Genomic DNA, 12,780 nt, shown 5'->3' with positions numbered 1-12,780 from the left:
TGGCTGATAAGGTCACTGGGCTTTAGGGTAAAGGTCGGAAGAAGCAGGGCAAGGTCCCAGAGAGAAGGAGGAGTTGTTTATTTTGAAATTCCTGGGGTTTGTCGTCCTGACAGAATTTTTTTTTTTTTTTTGGCCATACCGCTCCACTTGGCATGCGGGATCTTAGTGCCCCGACTGAGGATCGAACCCGTGCTCCTACAGTGGAAGCACGGAGTCTTAGCCACTGGACCGCCAGGGAAGTCCCCTTACACATTTTTAGGGAAGGAAAACGGCCACTAACAGAGTGACAGGCAGATAAAGAGCCTTGGCGGGGGGGGGGGGGGGGGGAGAGCCTTGGGCAAAAATAGTTTGAATATTTAGTGGTCTTTTTCCTGGATAATTAGGTACACCCCGTGTGTGTGTGTGTGTGTGTGTGTGTGTGTGTGTGTGTGTAAATGTAAATGTGTGAACATAATAATCCAAGTAGCAAAATGGGTTAAGGGCACTGCACATTTATCTTCATCTCTTACATGAGAAAACAGGAGGGGAACGCAAATGAAAGAGGTTTCAAGGAAGCCAGTTTGGCAGGGCCATATTCATGTTTAAGAACTGATTAACACAACATCCTGCTTTCAGTTTAGTCTGCAGTTACTTGGAAAACTTTCAAAATGAACAAGTGATATAAAACAAATACTTCGCTGCATGCTCTTCGCCGCAGATTTCAAATTCACGTGATAGGACAACCTAAAAGGCGTACTCATCCTTGACGGATTTCCCAATTTTATCTTGAATTCCAAATTTAAGGAAATCATCATTAGTACCTAAGTTTTGTGGGGCTGTTGGCATGGGTGTCACTTGCCAAGTGTAATCAGTGAATTCATTAGCTGAATCACAAATACGTGGTATTAATCATGTTCTTAAGATTCAAAAAGTGAAAGGAGATAAGGGACTTACTGTAAAGACTTTGTCATTCTCTTATGAAGTGAGAGCCAAAAAGGCACTTTTCTAGGAGGAAAAAAAACCCAAAAACTTTGGAACTTAAACTTTTTGGCAGTATTTAGTCTTTTCCTGAATTCCTTCAATAGAGAAACTCTGTCACATGGCACTTTCTGTATATTGTTATGTTGTTTCTCAGGCATTTGCACTCATCCTTAGCTCTCAACGAGCTTTACTCAATAATTAGGTCTTTGGGGATAGCCAGACAGGAAGAGGGATAAACGTGAAGAAAATCGTGTTCACAAAATTACTGAAATAGTTTCACTTCTGACATGGCCAAACCCACATAAGATGAAGTCATTTGCATGCTGCCCAGGACATGTATTTTCCATGACCCTTACCACTGACTCACTGTGTTTAGTCATAAACATTCTTTGAACCTCAATGTCCCTACTTGTAAAATAGGGATGAAAGTACTGTTCACATGGACAACGTTATGAGATGAAACTGGTCTGAAAGGACTTTGCTCTTGTAAGTAAAATCCACATACTTATGTTCTTTATTTTACTAGTACAGTGTTTTATTATAAAGGAATTTGGACAAGGGGTAGGGGAGAAGACAGGAGAAAAAGGGGGAAGGAAGAAATGAGAGAGGAAATAATTTTGACACTAGGATGTCTGTATTGTGATTATCTCTTAAAAACTAGAAATAAGCATTTTGGTTCCCCATGTGAAAATTCAAATTAGTAAAACCATGAACTTGGGGTAATTTCTGTGGTTTAACTAAAGTATCTGGAGTTCTGTTGGTTGGTTGGTTGGTCGTTGCTTTCATTTAAGTGAAGATGATATTTCTAAATGAGAGAGAGATTAGAACATGAATAATACAATGAAGCTGATGATTCCTCAGTTGAAAATACTGAAAATTGGGGATGAAAAAAGAATCACATCATGAATGATTCTTTTCTTTGTACCTATACGAGTCAGGCTGTAAAATTTATTACATGTTGTATAGAGAGCCAAAAATAGTGTGTGTGTTTTTTTCAGACACCTCTTTGTGACTCATTCAACAAACATGACTCTCTTCCAAGTGCAAGGCCCTGTATCTAGTGCTACAGAAGAAACAGCAGGAGATGGTGGCAGAACAATGAGAGCTACCATTTCTATGAGCATGTGACGTGCCTGTTTCTTTCAGAAGTTATGTTTAAGTCTCACGAAACTCTTCAACATAGATAATTATAATGTTCACTTTCCTTCCAAGTACAAAAACTGAAGATTAGAAAAGTTCAGTAATATTCCAAAGTCAAACAGCCTATACGTGGCAGAACCGGTACTTAAACCAATGTTTTGATGGTGCCACACCCATGCTATTTTGACTAAGCCACCTTCAAGGTATTCACAACCTAGAAGAGATTTTCTCTTTCATTTGCTCAACTTCTTTCTCTCTCTCACACAGACACACACACACAAACACACACTCGTCTAATATAAGAGAGAGAATGTGATATATATAAATATCTAAAAGAGAGACAAATACTCACACTTGAGTACCTAGATTCTGAGGGCTCTCTTGGATGCCTGGACATTTGTCAGCACTTCACACTGTAGTCTACACATTTAATGACATGCATGTACTGACAAGTGTCCATGTACTCTGAGTGCACATGCTAAGTCCTAGAGATACACACATACCTCAGATCTAGTCCGGCCTTCAAGGAGCCCCTAGTTTTGCATAAGAGTTGACATGTCAAAAAAGTGTTATAGTACTGGCCAGTTTTCCAGTTCTTTTGAAAATGTACCAGGTAGAAAAACAAAATGCCACATGCAACAGAATATAGAAGGCACAGTTATTGATTAAAATGCTATAAACTTGGGCTGAAAGAAAAGTGGGGCTTAAGTAATGCAATGAGGCTTATTTGAGGAGAACTACTGACCATTTTCTTTTCCTCTTCCCCTCTTTCAAAACATTCCTTTTAGGCTCTATCTCCCTCATAAGGTTCATATTTTGCATCCCCTAAAAAAAAAATATATATATATATATATTTCTCAGAGCTTACAGATGGCATCTGAATGAAGGGGTATAGAGAAATAATTAGTTAAAGCTGCACAATCTTGAGAACGAAAAATGGAGCTGGGGGAATCAGGCTCCCTGACTTCAGACTATATTACAAAGCTTCAGTAATCAAGACAGTTTGGTACTGGCACAAAAACAGAAATATAGATCAATGGAACAGGATAGAAAGCCCAGAGATAAACCCACACACATATGGTCACCTTATCTTTGATAAAGGAGGCAAGCATATACAGTGGAGAAAAGACAGCCTCTTCAATAAGTGGTGCTGGGAAAATTGGACAGGTACATGTAAAACTATGAAATTAGAACACTCCCTGACACCATGCACAAAAATAAACTCAAAATGGATTAAAGACCTAAGTGTAAGGGCAGACACTATCAAACTCTTAGAGGAAAACATAGGCAGAACACTCTATGACATACATCACAGCAAGATTCTTTTTGACCCAGCTCCCAGAGAAATGGAAATAAGAACACAAATAAACAAATGGGACCTAATGAAACTTAAAAGCTTTTGCACAGCAAAGGAAACCATAAACAAGACCAAAAGACAACCCTCAGGATGGGAGAAAATATTTGCAAATGAAGCAACTGACAAAGGATTAATCTCCAAGATTTACAATCAGCTCATGCAGCTCGATAACAAAAAAACGAACAACCCAATCCAAAAATGGGCAGAAGACCTAAATAGACATTTCTCCAAAGAAGATATACAGATGGCCTACAGACACATGAAAGAATGCTCAACATCATTAATCATTAGAGAAATGCAAATCAAAACTACAATGAGATATCATCTCACACCGGTCAGAATGGCCATCATCAAAAAATCTAGAAACAATAAATGCTGGAGAGGGTGTGGAGGAAAGGGAACACTCTTGCACTGTTGGTGGGAATGTAAATTGATACAGACACTATGGAGAACAGTATGGAGGTTCCTTAAAAAACTACAAATAGAACTACCATACGACCCAGCAATCCCACTACTGGGCATATACCCTGAGAAAACCATAGTTCAAAAAGAGTCATGTACCAAAATGTTCATTGCAGCTCTATTTACAATAGCCAGGACATGGAAGCAACCTAAGTGTCCATCGACAGATGAATGGATAAAGAAGATGTGGCACATATATACAATGGAATATTACTCAGCCATAAAAAGAAATGAAATGGAGGTATTTGTAATGAGGTGGATGGAGTTAGAGTCTGTCATACAGAGTGAAGTAAGTCAGAAAGAGAAAAACAAATACAGTATGCTAACACATATATACAGAATCTAAGGAAAAAAAAAAAAAAAGGCCATGAAGAACCTAGTGGCAAGACGGGAATAAAGACACAGACCTACTAGAGAATGGACTTGAGGATATGGGGAGGGGGTGGGGTGAGATGTGACAGGGTAAGAGAGTGTCATGGACATATATACACTACCAAATGTAAAACAGATAACTAGTGGGAAGCAGCCGCATAGCACAGGGAGATCAGCTCAGTGCTTTGTGACCACCTAGAGGGGTGGGATGGGGAGGGTGGGAGGGAGGGAGATGCAAGAGGGAAGAGAAATGGGAACATATTGTATATGTATAACTGATTCACTTTGTTATAAAGCAGAAGCTAACACACCATTGTAAGGCAATTATACTTCAATAAAGATGTTTAAAAAAAAAAAAAAAAGCTGCACAGAGTTCTTGGATCTTTGGAGAGAGGTCACTGCACGGTGACCCAAATCATGGACGGTGATTATACTACAATCAGGTGACTCAACACAGCAAACTATTGACCTTCATGTTCTACATTTAGATCTAGCTGGGGGAATGTTCAATACTTTGTCAAATACTAAGAACAATCATATTTCATTTAAAACAAAATTAACAAGATATCTTATGATTTCAGGGATGTTAAAATGTGAAAATATGTACATCTTAGAACTGATAAAATAGGGTGTGTATTAGTCAAGTTTCTCCAGAGAAACAGAAAATCCAACAGGATATGTATACGTCATATATCTATATCTATCAATATCTATCTATCTATCTATCTATCTATCTATCTATCTATCTATCTATCTATCATCTATGGAGAGATTTTAAGAAATTGGCTCATACAATTGTAGAGGCTTAGAAAGTCCAAAATCTGAGTAGGATGGCAGACTGCAGACCCAGGGAAGAGTTACAAGAGTTACAGTTCAAGTTCAAAGGTGGTCTTCTGGCAGAATCCCCTCTCCTTCCAGGGAGGTCAGTCTTTTTCCTCACTGGAAAAAGAAGGTCAGCCTTCAACTGATTGAATGAGGCCCACCACCACCCACATTATGAAGAGCAATCTGCTTTACTCACAGTCTACTGAATTCAATGTTAATTTCATCTAAAAATTACCTTCACAGAAACATCTAGGCTAATATTGGACCAAATATATGGGCCCTGTAGCCTAGCCAGTATGGCACATAAAACTGACCATGGCAGAGGGGCATTAGGAAGCGTGGGAAGATTCTGTTCATTGTGGGAAACCTTAGCACTAGAACTCACCCTGTCACAGTGTGCAGACACAGGCAGAGCAGCGCTTGGCTCTACCTGTCTAGGCTTTTTTGTGGATTGGGGTTTACCTTTCTGATCTCTTCTGGCCCTTCCCTCTGAGGGAAACATCTGCAATACAATCAAACCCACCCCGCAGAGCACACCTCTGGTGAGCTGTGAATGGAAGAGGCTCTGTCCTTTTCTCCACATTACTAATGTTTACATTTCTGTTTTCCTGACTTGATAGAGGCCAGACCCCCGGGGGTGGGGTGGGAGATGGAGAGAAAGTCAAATGTGCTCCCAATAGATGAAATACAGTATTTTTTCTAAGTTTACGTTCAGTTCTTCTCATTGGGACTTGTGTCAGTGGACAGATGGGGGTGGAGGAGGTGGGGGAGAGGGAGAAAGTGTGGTCTCAACACTGCCTCCATCTGCCCCGTCAGACCACACTCCACCCCTACCCACCTGCCCTCTCCCACCACCAAGCTCCCCTGGACCCGCTGCTTTTATCCTCTCTAGAATGTTCCCAGGGCCTGTCTCTGCCAGCAGTAATCCCCTGTTAAATGTTACCTACGGTCAGTTTCTTCCCTCCACCCTCTTGCACAATCTTGGAACCACTGACTCACTCTTGCTTTATCTGAAGTATTTGCATTTGGGTTACAATCATGGACTTTGGAGCCACGGAATGTCCCCCTTCGCCACTTGTGTGACTCTAGCCTCCACTCCCTCACCCGTAAAGTTGAGAAAATGATAGTACTTACGTCACAGGTGAGTTGGGAAGAGCAAATGAAAGCAGTGGACAGAAAACTCTCAGGATAGTGCCTAGCAAGGCATGAGCCCTAGTGATCGTTAAATATTAACACTCCCGTTTGTCTGATGTGATTTCCCCATGAGATCACGATGACTAGTATTTGCAAAAGGACTTAATACACAGAATACAAAGATAAAGCAGTACGGTCCTTGCTTTTGCCCTGCTCCTGGGATAATTGGAGGGATACTATAATATGCTTCTCTTGGTTTCCATCCATGTTAACCATCTTCAGATGGTTTATCCCAGCTCTGTGGGAACAAGATCAACTGTCCACATGGTGAGGATTAGAAGAATGGGTAAAGTGATAATCCTGGTGACCTCTTGGCTTAATATGGCCCAAAGATAGGTTTTGTCTGGCCCAGCAGGGAATTTGGTTTTGGTTTTGTTTTCGGTGAACTAGTGTGCCTTTAGACGGGGACCACACCTTTTCCATCACTCCCTATTGTTTTATAGCCATCATGTCATACGTTCACACATGCTTACTTTTTGATCACCTCAATGTCCTTGAAGTTGTGATCCCTGCTATCCATTATAAGAAGACAGAACACAGAGATTGGTGAAATGTTCCTCACTCTTAAAAACATCAAAGACACAGAAACAAACAGCATAGTGAAAAAAAAAAAATCCTGTTTGGAAATGAGGTAAGAAGTGAAGCTCTGATTCTCTGATTATCCTAAAGAAACATTCTCAAATTTGCATATATGTACCTAATTGAAGGCACTGTGGAAAGTTCAAGGAAATCCAGGGTAAAAGTAATGGGAGCCCTCTGACAGCCTGAGTCAGAGTTTCATCTCACCCACATTGAGGCTGTCCACCCGGGTGCTTCTGGGAGTCCCCAGGAGAGAATCCCACATGCTCAGGCACAGAACCTACCAGACGCACCTCAGCTTTCGCCATTTCCTCCTCTCCTGCCCCAGTCCCCTTAAGCAAAAGCCCATGGCTAGCAAAGCTGCATGGAATTGCCTCCCCAGGGTCTCCCCACAGCCTTTTCTAACCATGATGACGCCAACTGGCGCCAGCATCTCTGTGGGCACCAAGCCCTGTGCAGGCATCGCGGCCACTCCAGTCACCCCAGTGCTGCTCTCTCATGCCAGGCACACGGCCTCCACCCGCACGCTTCCTCGACTGCAGCCTGAGCTGGGCCATCACGGCACTCACGTCATGCAGGCACCCAAACTCCATCATGTTCCCTGCGGAACTGGAGTGATCACTCCCCACCAACCACCTCTTTTGTGTCATATACTGTCACTAGGGTGTCACTAAGCTTCAGTGCCTTACAGAGTCCTGAGTGAAGAGAGCCCTTCCAGTTTTTTCTCAGAATACCTCTGCTCTCTAGCACTCAGCTGTTTGTGTGTGGCGTTGGAACTGAGAGATATGTGCCATACGGGATTCAGAACTGCCATGACCCTCGGACACCTGAGGCTTCGTTATTGGGTCAAGCTCATTTGCCTGATTCTCTTTCCCTCCAGGATGAGTTCTTCTTTCAAAGGGCTACTCCTTGATTTAATTGGAGTTCTTGTGGGCCCATCCCAGCTGACGTCCAAAGCTGAGTGCACATGAGTATAAATAGAGTATCCAGAAAAAATCAGATTTAAATTCTTTTGTGGGTTGGAAAATCATTTATAATAAGTTCTCCTTCCCCATGTCTTGAATAAGAGCTGTCTATTCTCCTTTGGGTGGACTCCTTGGTCTGGGAAGAACCACTTGAATGGCATCTTTTTGTTACACGGAGGCGTGAAGCACATACTCACCCCTATTCTGGAAGAGAATACAATGGGACTTCTTGATTAGCGGAGCCTGGCTCTGGTTCTGTAGGTGGATGGAGTCCTCAAGCCCTTCCACGAAACCCAGGGCTCTATAGATCTTAGAGGTTATGGGGTACACATTCTAAGAAAGTGCTTGCTACACAGAGGCTCATGGGATGGAAACACTTATTTTTTTCTGGTTTTAAAATAATTTATTTCTTAGTTCTGTTTTAATTTCATGTCTCAGAGCATACGTTATTTAACCAAGAGTTGCTGGACAGAGATTGTAAAAAGGGAGGAAACATTAAGGATAAGAAACTGCCTCAATTCCATTAGAATTCGACCCTACCTTGTAAAGTCTTGCTAGTATAAGTTTCTATCATACTTCTTTAGTGCTTACAAAAAAACATTGACTTCTGAATTTCCGACATTGCAAATAAAAATTTTTATAATTAAGTATGCATTCAAGTTGACACACAAGATCTCAGTTCTTTCACTCTGTGATTCAAAGTTTTAAAAACACCTCCAAGGGACAGGTAGTAACCTTCACAGAGGTGAGATGGCAAGAAAAGACTAATGAGCTGCTCTGAAATTAAAGTCATCGAGAGGTAGTTGAGAGACGTTGGAAGAAAGAGATCCAAACTGGCTCATTAGACGGCACCGCAGGGCATGGATTGTTGGCAGGGAGAACTGGTTCTGGAATGTTCGACTGGTACTAGGATCACCTCTAACCCACCTAGGAGTGCTATCAGGTGCTTTGGGGGAAGTGGCTGCCTCTGAACGATGGGATACAGCTGACAGTACTGTACATGTGACAGCCAGGTCAGTGTAAGCTTATCATTGGGGGAGGATGTGTTCTCCTTCCCCCTAGGAATTCTGTGTACTGGTGAAAAGTATCAGCAGCAACGGTGGTTAGAAATTTCAGTGGAGTGCCTTGGTTTTGGCAGTGATGCTGCACTTCAGCAATGACAGAGTGGGATGGGGTACATTTCCCCCCAGTGACACCAATACACATGTGCCGATGGCTTCCATGATAGGTGCCTGCATTGTCCAGCTTAACAGCGAGGCAAGGGTAGCTTTCAATAGCTTTCCACTCAGTAACATAAAATAGTAAGCTGCTAGAGCAGCATTATTCACAATAGCCAAAAGGTGGAAACAGCCTAAATGTCCACTAACAGATAAGTGGATAAACAAAATGTGTTATATACAGACAACAGAGTATTATTCAGCCATAAAAAATGAATGAAATTCTGAAACATGCTATGACATGGATGAACCTTGAAGATATTATACTAAGTGAAATGATCCAGTCATGAAAGGATAAATATTGTATGATTCCATTTATATGAGGTACTTAGTCAAATTCATAGTGACAGAAAGCAGAATGATGGTTACCAGGGGCTGGAGGAAGGGGCAAGAGGAAATTATTATTTAATGTATATAGAGGTTCTGTCTGAAGTGATGAAAATTCTGGAAATGGATAGTGGTCATGCTTTCACAACAATGTGAATGTATTAATACTTAATGCCACTGTATCATATACTTAAAAATGGCTAAAATGGTAAATTTAATGTTGACTATATTTTACAACAATAAAAAAAAATTTTAAAGAGTAAGGTGTTAGAGGTTGGGTTGGTGAATAACTGCATTTTTTTGCTCTTCTGATCACCAGGGAGCCAGAAATCTATGTAATTTGAGTATTTAAGCAAATCTGACCTGATTTTCAATTACTAAGCTAGTGAGGTCAGGAGAATTCTGAATTACATTAAAAAAATCTAATACATAAAATTATAAGCAGAACTGGGGCATCTTTTAACTTGAGAGATTTTAAAAGCCTTTAAAGCATTTGTTTTAAATGGATCCACATCCATTTACCTTGTTCAGCTATCCTCGGACCCAGGTAAGTTCAAAATCTAAAGATAACACTAGAAAGTGACAGAGAAGCAGCTCTTCTGAAACTGTTTTGCCAATTCTACTGTGTGGAACTGTTTTTTTAGCACACTCAATCCACCTTCAACAAACACCAGCCCCATTGCTCCATCCTCACACTGTACTGAGAATGCTAATCAGCTGGGAATTTTGTTAAAATGCAGCTTCTGCTTCAACAGGACTGGGGAGGGCCTCAGACTCTGCATTTCTAACCAACTCCCAGATGGGAATTCCTGTCTGAGAACCCTCTGAGCAGCGAGGCCCTCAGTCATGCTCCTTCTGGGTTTGATTTATGTGATTTATGTGTTTATGTCTGCCCTCCAGAATGCAAGCTACCTGGAGGGCAGAAACTAGGACTCATAACTATGTATCTCTCCCAGCATCTAGCATAATGCCTTGTGCAAATCTAGAAGCCCAAGTATACTGGTAACAATGATTAAACTCAAATTACAAAAAGTAAACTGCAAATACAGAAGGAAAAGGGGAAGAAAATATTTATTAGAAAATAAAAATGGAAAACCTGTGACTAGTCTATGATATCCCAAGTGAATCAATTTTGCTAAGTAAAAGAAATGGTTTTACAATGTTTGAATGCACGGATGATCTTAAGGAAATAATACAACACCCAGGAAAATATTTAGGGAAAAGCAGAGATGATGATTTTCTTATGAGATTGACAAGTGACACCTCTTAAAGGAATTTCATCTCTCAAATTTCAAAGAGGCGTATTTCACTGTACACGTGAAAATGGCTAAATTCATTTCTAAGGACGGTGTATGTGTAGGCATCATGTAATAATTTCACAATTTATTTAGCATGCTGCTTTGTCCTTAAGCAACTACGAACAATCCCCCGGCATTGTGGTCCTTCTTTAGCATAAATCTATAAAGTAGGCCTCAAGAAATGAATCACGTCTTCGAGTGTAAGAAAATAAGATAATACAGTAAAAAGACAGTCACGCGTAGAGCTGATCCTTGTTGATGTATGAAATAAATATTTTGCCAAATAGTAACAAGGTTGCCTGTGAAAAATAATAGGTTGAAATGGTTGTGAATTTTAAGTTTGTACAAATTCTGGTTTTTAAGTATAAAAGCACACGTTCCATCCTGTGGTCTCCCCGTGATGCTAATTCTTCTGAGGTCACCACTTTTTCTGTTATTATTCAGTGGGCAGAGTTATTTCTCAACATGAGCTAGCCTACATTTGAATTGCTTAAAATTTCCCCGACACTGCTTTCTTCCATTTTCTGTAGTGCAGAAAATGAAGTATAATATTCATTTTTACTACAGCAGACGTCCTTCTGATAGACCTCTCTCCATAGGCACCACTGACAAAGGGAAGCAAAGTCAAGGTCCTTATTTATCTCTTGGCTCCCATATGGAGGACATTCAGTGTAAACCATCTACCCAAAGCCCATCTGATGAGCAGTCAGCCTCCTTCCTTGACAGGTTATTATTGGTCTGTAAATTGGAGGCTATAAATCTGACAGCAGCATTACAGCCTCTGAATTGAATGTATACTTTAATTTATAAACTCATGTTCTCCATTTCAAGAACTGTAATAAACTGAGTGTGTGCTGATTTTCTAACATGGATTTGTTTTTCGGTAAGTTTGAGAGTTGATGTGGCTTGCGTCTTTAACTCATATGAATTCTTAAACACTGGTTTCTTTAATCTACTAGTTCTTATCTCTTTCCTCTACTCTTTGTATTGAGAAAGGCTCTGAAGTTTCTTATTCCAAATTACATGAAACATTGATTAACCCCATAGATTTAGCTAAGTGCTTTTGTTATTAGATATTTTTAAAAGACTCAGAGAGGCAGAAGGGCAGAAATTCTGTAATTAATCAGGATTGCCGGGCTCTGCTGCTACAGTGGCAGTGAATTGGTTCCCAGTAGGAGAGTTCATAGAAAAACATCCAATTTCAAAATGGCCTGGATGCATCAAAGGGATTAAGCTGTAATGCTTTTAATCCCTGTAACTCAAACAAACAGAAAATTTTCCTGAGCAATGAACTGCATAATGTATTTGTGGGCCAGCAAATGATCAGAACAGAACATCAGTCAAACAGCCAGCTCTGTAGCCCAGGATTTCACTGGGCACAGCTAGAGAGACAGCCCAGGGGATTTAGACACTTGTCTTTAAACTCGGGGGTTTGAGTGAAAGTAAAATGGGTACTGTTTTGGAAAGTTCCAGTCTCTGGAGCTCCCAAGCTGTCAGAGACCCTACTGATAAACCTTGAGTCAGGAATGGCAATTATGTGGCACATTGGCTGTACCTCCCCTACTCTCAAGGCCCATGATGACAGACCACGCTTTTTCACCATCACACGTCCTGTCAAGAATGCCTCCGAGTTCCATTCTATTTGCCATCCCTCATCCAGGTCTTTTCATTTCCATGATCAAATTTCTCACAGTTTCCAAACATCTGCTAGAAGATGTCAAGTAGCATACAACTCAAAAAATATATATCTTTCTATACACTGCCAAATGTAAAATAGATAGCTAGTGGGAAGCAGCTGCATAGCACAGGGAGATCAGCTCGGTGCTTTGTGACCACCTAGAGGGGTGGGATAAGGAGGGTGGGAGGGAGGGAGATGCAAGAGGGAGGGGATATGGGGATATATGTATACGAATAGTTGATTCACTTTGTTATACAGCAAAACTAACGCACCATTGTAAAGCAATGATACTCCAATAAAGATGTTAAAAAAATATATATATATATATATATTTCAAATAACCTGTGTTTATTTTATTTGGAGGCTTCTGGGTATTATTTTTTTAATGAAGCTTTTTATTTTGAGA

At 40.7% G+C, this 12,780-nt stretch overlaps 1 long non-coding RNA gene across 2 annotated transcripts in view; it reads left to right on the top strand.

Annotated features, from left to right (window-relative positions):
* Nucleotides 1–347: 347 nt before the first annotated feature.
* LOC309635082 overlaps nt 348–12,780 on the top strand; it is an 18,330-nt gene continuing 5,897 nt past the window's right edge. The window contains exons 1-4 of one of the 2 annotated variants that reach the window (XR_014248616.1): nt 348–1,446; nt 1,959–2,303; nt 6,811–6,941; nt 7,770–7,850. This is a non-coding gene — a long non-coding RNA (uncharacterized lncRNA). Of the gene's footprint in view, nt 1,447–1,958; nt 2,304–6,810; nt 7,851–12,780 lie in introns of both variants that reach the window. The other variant, XR_014248617.1, reaches the window with a different exon arrangement.

The sequence above is a fragment of the Balaenoptera borealis genome, assembly GCF_965194805.1.
Source record: "Balaenoptera borealis genome assembly, chromosome: 9".
Classification (NCBI taxonomy): Eukaryota; Metazoa; Chordata; class Mammalia; order Artiodactyla; family Balaenopteridae; genus Balaenoptera; species Balaenoptera borealis.
The sequence above is the reverse complement of the archived record's forward strand: the minus strand, read 5'-3'. Positions and strand labels throughout refer to the sequence as shown.